Source organism: Jaculus jaculus, chromosome 17, assembly GCF_020740685.1.
Source record: "Jaculus jaculus isolate mJacJac1 chromosome 17, mJacJac1.mat.Y.cur, whole genome shotgun sequence".
Taxonomy (NCBI): domain Eukaryota; kingdom Metazoa; phylum Chordata; class Mammalia; order Rodentia; family Dipodidae; genus Jaculus; species Jaculus jaculus.
This window is the reverse complement of record NC_059118.1, coordinates 37,367,171-37,375,866: the sequence shown is the minus strand read 5'-3', so window position 1 is coordinate 37,375,866 and position 8,696 is coordinate 37,367,171.

Sequence of the window (8,696 nt, the reverse complement as noted above, 5' to 3'; positions counted from 1 at the left end):
GTATGTACAAAATTTTATTTATAAATCACTCTTAGATATAAGGGCACAGAGCTTAACCCAATAGTGATGGAGGACTTCAATAACACACTCCCAACAATTGTCAGGTCTTATCAGAAAAAACAAACAAACAAACAAAAAAACCCACAGAGAAGCACCTGCATTAAATGACATTAGAGAACAAATGGACTTTTTATACAACATTGCATCCAAATGTTTCAGAATACCCATTCATTTCAGCAGCACATAATACTGTCTTTTAAATAGATCATATATTGGGACACAAAGCAAATCTTAGCAAAGATAGGAAAATGTATCATAATGGGACAAAATTACTAATAAAAAGCAAGAAATCCAGAGCATGCACAAGCTCATGGACACTGAACAGTACACTACTGAACAAGGAATGCAGCATGAAAGAAGTCAAGAACAAAATAAAAAACAATTCTACAATCAAATTAAAATAAAAATACTATATAAAAAAATCTATGGGAAAGAGACCATGTGTACACAGGCAAATGCAGCACATAGTGAGTAGTCCATACCCCAGTTTCTCGACTCCTCCCAGCTACCTGGTCTGGGATCCATGCACTTGACTGTGTGTAAGCAGGCAGTTCCCTGTTTCCAGCTCCATCCAGCTTCCTAGTCTAGGTATCTGGGGCAGGAGGGTGTGTTGTCAGCCACAGTGAGAATAAGTAGGCCAGATCGCTGTTCTTTGGCTCCTCCCAGTCCCCTAGCTCTAGGAGGTGCCATTGTACCTTGCTTGGGGAGGCTAAGTCTCTGAGTGAGCTATGGAATCAGGTTTTTTGCTCTGGTATCCTGAATGGCCACTGAGTACCAACATCTCTGCTCACCTGAATCAGAGGATGCATGGGCCAAAGAACAAAAACCTGCTTCCTCAACAATAAAATAGTCTCCCTAAAATGTGTAGACAACAGTGCAAAAAGGCCAACAAAACCCAGAAAACAGAGATCTACACCAATGATGCCTACTCCCACAATGGAAGCCTGCCCCCAACCTGCGGGACCAATGTTACGCGGGGTGGTGGAGGAGGGCTGAAACCTGAAAGAATGGGTGGAAAAGAAGAAGGAAACCAAGCAGAGGTTTTGTCAAGGTCTCGTTTAATGTTGGATTTTTTAGCTCTTTTATAATCAACCAGCAGGTAGGGCAATAAGGGGGGAAAAGGGGGAGGGGTACAAGGAAGGAGGAAGTAGGGCCACCTGGCCGTAATCTTCTCTGGAGCATCTTCTCAGAATCTCTCTTGTGTGTCTCCCAGAGCAGCTGTTTGTTCTTGGGGGAGGGGCTGCATGAGAGCTGCTAGTTCTCTTTTGTCCTCAGGGCAGCCAGGTCATGGTCTCTGACATTTCTTCCCTCTTTATATAATTGAAATGGGTAAAGTACCCTGTCTTAGGCTATATGGCATGCTTCCAATCACAGCACCAGTTAATGAAGATGGCCCTCCTGTCTTAAGCTATGAGGGCTGCCTCCACTCCTGGATCCACAATAATCCCGTCATTGGCCGCGATCACAGGTCATGGAAGGTGATCCACCTGTCTTAGGCTATGTGGATGGCCTCCAGTGAATGGGCCCTACAATCTTCTCATCTCTGGCTGTGGCCATAGCTTAGTGGTGTGCTCCTGGGCTTGGTACCATAATAATCCCATCATTGGGAGCCTCGCAGCCATTTAAGGAATTGAAACCATGACCTATTGTTAGCCAAGGAAGAAAAATCAAGTCAGGCCGAAGGAGAGCCAAGGGGTGCCTCATGTGTTTGGCCCTCTTCTTCTTGTGGCTGCAATCTGTGGTAATGGACAGACACCGAATTTCTGGTGGCAGAATCAACCTGTTCTTTGACAAAAGAAGTTAGTTGTTTAAATGCCCAAGGTCCAAAAGAAAGAAGAAGGAGGAGTCCTGTGAAGGAACCAAGAATAGAGGGGAGTAATGTGGAAAACAGAGGAGAATCAGTTTTGGTACCATGACTCCTGCTTTTCCCGGTTACGCTTTCGTTCCTCCAAAGTGGAATGGACCTTGTCAATACTATTTTGAACTAGGCCAGTTTTGTCCGTATAAAAACAACATTCTTCCTTAAGTGCAGCACAGAGTCCCCCCTCTTGTAGAAAGACTAGGTCTAGCCCACGTCTGTTTTGGAGGACTACTTCAGACAAAGATACCATAGAGTCCTTTAAGTCTTGAAGACCCTTTTGTAATTCCTGCAAGTCCTTATCTATTGCCAAAGAGGGTTGATTATATTGTTGTTGTGAGGTGACTAATGAAGCGATGCCTGTGCCTGCTCCGGCGGCACCCAACCCCAGGATAACAGCAAGAGTGATGGCAGTGATAGGCTCCCGTTTGGCAAGTGACGGAGATGTTCCTCCCTCCCAAAAATGGCGAGCTCATCTTTGGAATGTATTGTTAGCTTGGGGAAGAGTTGTACAAGGACACAATAATCTTTGTGAGCTAAGAAGGTGGAAGTTACAACGTAAGGAGTGAGACCAGTAGAGCATGCAAAGTAAGTGCCAGCAGGGGCAACAATATAGAGAAAGCTAGAGTTAACAACATGAGTGAGATTGCAGGTTGTTTGAAACTCTATAGGGGGAAGCATGGATGGACCCAGGAGGCACACCCCACACCCAGATACCTGGGCGACCGTGAGGCCAACCCCATCTTGCCGTTGCCACCATAAAGCCATGGTGTCATTGGTCACAGTTAGTTCTGCATATAAGGCTATCCCTTCATAAAAAGGGGGTTGAGGTGAATAACATACCCAGCATTCCTGAAATTCAGATATATTGGTCTGATGTATGGCTTCTATAGAGGCGTTAACCATGGTCAGAATAAGGTCTGCCGATGAAGGCAATCCTAACGGTAGGGTAGGTTGAAATAGAGTGACATCAGTAACAGCTTGTGGGGGGGGGGGTGTATGTTTTTAGCCTCACTGGGAGGGGGCTGATGAATAATGGGATTTGGTCCTATAGCAACTTTAGAGAATTGAGGGGGATTTTTAAGAAGTTTAATTTTAAAAGTGAGGCCAGGGTCTGTCCCAGAAACATATAACCTAAGGCCCCACTCAAATCCTCTATGGTTTTCCCATTGTGCTTCCTTTCCCTTTTCCGTGAAGGATATCAGTATGGGGTTGTACCAATTGTTACATTTTTTCAGGGGAAGTATCCTAATTCCTCCTTGCCTCCCAAGGAAGGTCCTGGGTAAGTCTTTTTCCTCTGTTGGGTATTTTCTTTTTACTGTACCCATCTCCAATAGTCTCACATCCCCAGGAAGCACAAAAATAATCTTTATTATAGCCGCAATAATTTGATGTTCTTGGCCCATGGGAAGGTCCAGGGCAGACATAAATTGGGGCCGTGGTGAGAAGGGTTCTATCAACCGCGCTGCTACACCCATACTGGGGAAGGTCTTGACCTCCAGTATTTATGGGTTTGTTTGTGGCCAGAAATGGTTTGGGGTGCCCCACAGTGGGTTGGCTCCTAAGGCAAGGGCACACAGGTCCACTTCTAGAGTGATCCAGGGGGTTTGATGACTTACCTGAGAGGTGGCGGTAACAACCTCATTGGCCTCATTTATTATTTGCCACGTGTAGTTAAATACCTGATATATTGTTCTTGTGGCATTAGTCAGTGAATGTAAGGTTGTCAATAGTAGGACCAGTATGTTGGTGGTCTCCATTGTTCTGACTTTCCTGTAACAGAGCACAATTAAGGAATTTCTCAGGGTTTTCCCTGGGTGGGTTATATAACTTTATTAATCTCTCAGGTAGCCACCTGGCATTGCTGCTTTGTGTATCATAGACACATGCGTGTCCTTTGCCCCAGATAAGCACAGGGTCAGGTCCCTGCCATTTGAGTGTCAAGGGGTCCTTCCAAAGGGCTTGTGCATAGTTATCAATAGTGGAGGGGTGCCATAGATGGGCTGCAGCAGATCTCCATTCTTGATCTAATGTAAGGAAGTTTATTACAAATAATGCATGATCAAGCAGATTTTTATAGTTTCCTGTAAGTGGGTATACTATTCCCCCACTTGACTGTAGTTTGGTAGTGGTATTTTTGAGAGTTTGGTGAGCTCTTTCAACAGTTCCTTGTCCCTGTGGATTATAGGGAATGCCTGTGATGTGTCTGATGCCGAGCTGTGAGCAAAATTGTTTAAATGTGTTACTTATGTACCTGGGCCCATTATCTGTCTTTATTGTTTTAGGTTGAGGGAGGACTGTTAGACAAGTGAGAACATGATTAATTACATTTTTTGTGGCGTCCCCAGATTGGAGGGAGGCAAAGATAAATCCACTATATGTATCAATGGTGACATGGATAAGCTTTAGTTTGCCAAAAGTTGGCATGTGGGTAACATCCATTTGCCATAGGTCCCCAGGAATAAGCCCGTGGGGTTTATGCCTAAATGTGCCTCAGGTAAGAAGATTAAACATCCTTTGCATTGATGGACTATTTGTCTGGCTTGTTCCCTAGTGATGTGGAATTTTTGCCTAAGTGTCTGAGAATTGAGATGGTGTAAATTATGGGCGGCCTGTGCTTATTGCAGGGGGTCTGGTGACTTAAGGTCAGGATTCTGCATGAGACCTATAAGTTGTGTAGCTTGGTCCACCTGTCTATTGCCTTGAGTCAGGGGTCCTGGCAACCCAGTGTGTGCCCTTATGTGTCCTATAAAAAATTGGTGGTGGGCTGGAGAGATGGCTTAGCGGTTAAGCACTTGCCTGTGAAGCCTAAGGACCCCGGTTTGAGGCTCGGTTCCCCAGGTCCCACGTTAGCCAGATGCACAAGGGGGCACACGCATCTGGAGTTCGTTTGCAGAGGCTGGAAGCCCTGGCATGCCCGTTCTCAATCTCTCTCTCTCTCTGTCTCTTTCTCTCTCTCTGTCACTCTCAAATAAATAAAAAATGAACAAAAAAAATTAAAAAAAAAATGGGTGGATACGGTTATGAATGAGAGACTGAAGAGTGGAAAACAGGGGGGCGGCATTGGTTGTGGGCTTAATATAGGGGGCTGTTTCTAAGAGGGTAACAGAGTAGGCTAGATAAGAGCTGTCAGTGTACAGATTAAAAGGCGAATGTGGTAACACCCTAAAGACTTCAATAATGGCTTGTAACTCGACTAATTGAGCTGAGGAATATGGTGTAATCAGTGGAGTATCTTTACCATTAATAGAATAAGCGGCCCTGCCATTGGAAGAGCCATCAGTGAAGAGCAGATCAACACCCGGGATTGGAAGATGTTTGGTAATATTTGGAAAAATAATAGGTGTTTTATGTAGAAATTGGATTAATTTATCTGTTGGGTAATGATTATCCATCCTTCCCTGGAAGGACACACAACTTATTGCCCATTGATCATCCTTCTGAAGTAACCAGGATAATTGGGATGTATTGTAGGGGGTTATTATAACTTCTGGATCCTTCCCAAATAGTTTTCGAGATTGTTCCCTACCCAAGCAATTCAGTTGTGCTACTAAGGACGTATGGGTGGGGAGGACCTTGGGAGGGGTGGCGGGTAAATGAACCCATAAAAGGGGGTTGCCTTGCCAGAAGAGTGCAGAAGGAGAAAAGAGGGTGGGAGGATTATGAAATGTAAAGGCTTGTCAGGGGAAAATTAGGTAATGAACTGGGCAGAGATAGCTTGCTCCACCAGACCCAAGGCATTAATGGTTTCTGGGGTAAAATGTCGAGGGGAGGAAGGATAGATTCTCCTTTAAGGAGATCAAACAGAGGTCTTAATTCGCCAGTGGTTAGTTGTAAATAGGGGCGTAGCCAGTTGAATTCCCCTAGGAGTGGCTGGAAGGCATTTAAGGTATGAAAGGAGTCTCTTCTTAGTTGCATCTTTTGAGAGACAATCTTATGTGGAAATAATTCAAAGCCTAAAAACAAATGTGGGGAATTTACTTGAACCTTATCAGGAGAAATTTGAAGGCCTCTCTGCTGTAAAGCTTTTATAAGCTGTTGTGAAACAGCATGAAGTTGGGAGGCATCAGGTCCTGCTAGTAAAATATCATCCATATAATGAATAATATAGAGAGAAGGCCAACGGAGGCAAAATGGGTCAATGGTTTGGGCGACATATTTTTGACAGAGTGTAGGGCTATTAGCCATACCTTGAGGTAGGACCCTCCATTGAAATCTAGGCATAGGTCCAACAAAGTTAGTAACAGGAAGGCTGAAGGCAAAGCGTTTACAGTCTTCTGGGTGTAGGGGAATGGAGAAGAAGCAATCCTTGAGATCAATGACTATTTTTTGTTACCCTTTAGGAATAGCCACAGGGGAGGGCAAGCCTGGCTGTAGAGCCCCCATGGGGACCATAGTTTTATTAATTTCCCTGAGATCTTGGAGTAGTCTCCATTTTCCTGTCTTTTTTTTTTATAACAAAAATAGGAGTATTCCATGGGGAAGTAGATGGCTCGATATGACCAATGGCTAACTGTTCCTGCACTAACTGTGTAGCCGCAGCCAACTTGACTGAGGAGAGGGACCATTGATCTAACCAAACAGGAGAGTCATTCTTCCAAGTGATTTTATCTGCCTGCTGTGCAGGAGGTGCAATGGCCCTTAATAAAAATGGTGACACCCCAAGCCTGAGCGAGTAGGTCTTTGTTGCTGAATAATAGGCTGCATAATGCCTTGATTATTTTTTCCTAGTCCAGTCCCTGGTATAAAGCCCTGAGATAGCATTTGATGAGTGATTGTCTTATTTGGGCTGTAAATAATGACCTTAATTTGGTCTAGTATATCACGCCCCCACAAATTTATAGGCAAGGCATCAACCACAAACGGTTTGACTGTCCCTGAGTTTCCTTCTTGATCCTCCCATGTTAGAAATTTAGAGCTCTGTAAAGTGTTCTGAGATTGACCAATTCCTTGTAAGTGGGTAACGGAGGACTGAAGAGGCCAAGCCGAGGGCCAATGATCTTTTGAAATTACAGTGGCATCGGCTTCTGTATCAATGATGCCTAGAAACCATTTTTTATCTAGTTGGAGGTGAAGGGTGGGCCGGTTGCGGGTGATAGCCTGGACCCAGTAGATATCAGAGGAGCCTGGGTTGGTGTTTCCACGAAGACCGTGAAGGGAAGGGCCATTGGTCTGTAAGGGTAGGGGGAGGGCTTGTGCCACTCTTTGGCCCCTGGATATAACTAAGGGTCCCAGGGTGGCACTGGCCAGGATTTTTATTTCCCCTGTATAATCATTGTCCACTATGGAAGGATGAATGGTGAGCCCCTTAAGGGTGAAGGACGCTCTTCCCAAGATTAAAAAGAACATATCAGGAAGGGGGGTCCAAAGGTTCCTGTGGGGAGGACCTGGACTCCATCCCCTGGTGTTAATATTGTTTCGTGGAGGAGCACAAGTCCAATCCTGTGCTTCCTGCTGTGGCTCGATAGAGGTGGGGGGGGGGGGTTGAGTAACTGCTGTCTGTTCCCCGAGGCCTGGCAGGAAATGGATGGGTTGAGGGGCCCAGGGCTGGCCCCTCAGCCCGTTTCCCTGGAGAGGAGGTAGGGGTTTCCTGAGATATCTGTCTTAGAACGGCAGGTATTGGTCCAGTGTTTGCCCTTTTTACAATGAGGGCAAAGAGTAGCAGGTTGGAGGGGGTGTGTTTGTGGCCCTGCGGACTGCAAGGAGGTCACGGCTGTCATGTTAGAATTATTGGGTCATTGTCTGGAAAAATGCCAATTTGGCCGCATTTAAAGCAGGCTTTGTTGGAAAAGGGTTGCTGAATAGTGGCCCCAATCACAAAATTGACAGCTTGAGAAATTATGTGGGTGAAGGTATCAACAGCTTTGCAAAGTTGAGTCATGTCCTCAAGAGAGGCTATCCTAACTTTGCTGTGCAGGACTGACCTGCATGCTGAGTTTGCATTTTCATAAGCTAATTGTTTTAGGAATTTAGATTCGGGGCCTCCTGGGCCAAGAATACGTTCTGCTGCTTCAGTGAGTCTGGCCACAAAATCAGTATAATTTTCTTGGGTACCCTGGGTGATTCTTGACAAGGGGGAGGTAACCTAGTTCCTTGTAGGGATCACAGGCCAGGCAGCAAGAGCCTCATTAGCGGTTTGCACCAGGAGGCCAGGGAGAAAGCCCCGTTGGCGAACCTCAGTGGCATACCTGCCTTGACCCGTTAGTTTATCAAGGGTCCAAGTTGCTGTGGGTGAGTTGGGGTCCCTTAGATTAACTGAAGCAATTGATTGGCATCTATCCATAAAGTCTGCCTTCCATGACAAAAAAATGTCCTCGGGTTAGAACTGACTGAACAACTCGGGTCCACTCTCCCAGGGTTAAATGACCTCCCCCAGAGAGATCCTCGAGAAGGGAGAGAGTAAAGGGGGCTGTTGGGCCATAAGCCTGTACTGCAGAGTTGAATTCTTTAACCTTTTTAAAGCACAGGGGGCGATAGTGAGTCTCTGGGGATTGGGCACCCAGAGTAGCGGTGGGAATTCTAACAGGGGGCACTAAGAGTTCCTCAGGCCCTTCCTCTGCCTCTGAGGTTTCCTCATTATCGGAGACCAGAGGAGAATATTCTAATGGGGCATCCGAGGAGGAAATCTGGGGTGTGGCAGTGGAGCGCGTTATCACTGGGAAAGCCAAGGGACGGCATAGGGCAAGAGATTTTTTAACTTTTTTTTGGAGACTGTTTAGGGGGCTTTAATATAGCCTCATTAATTGAATTTTGCAGTAAGTTTAAATCTGAAGAGAGT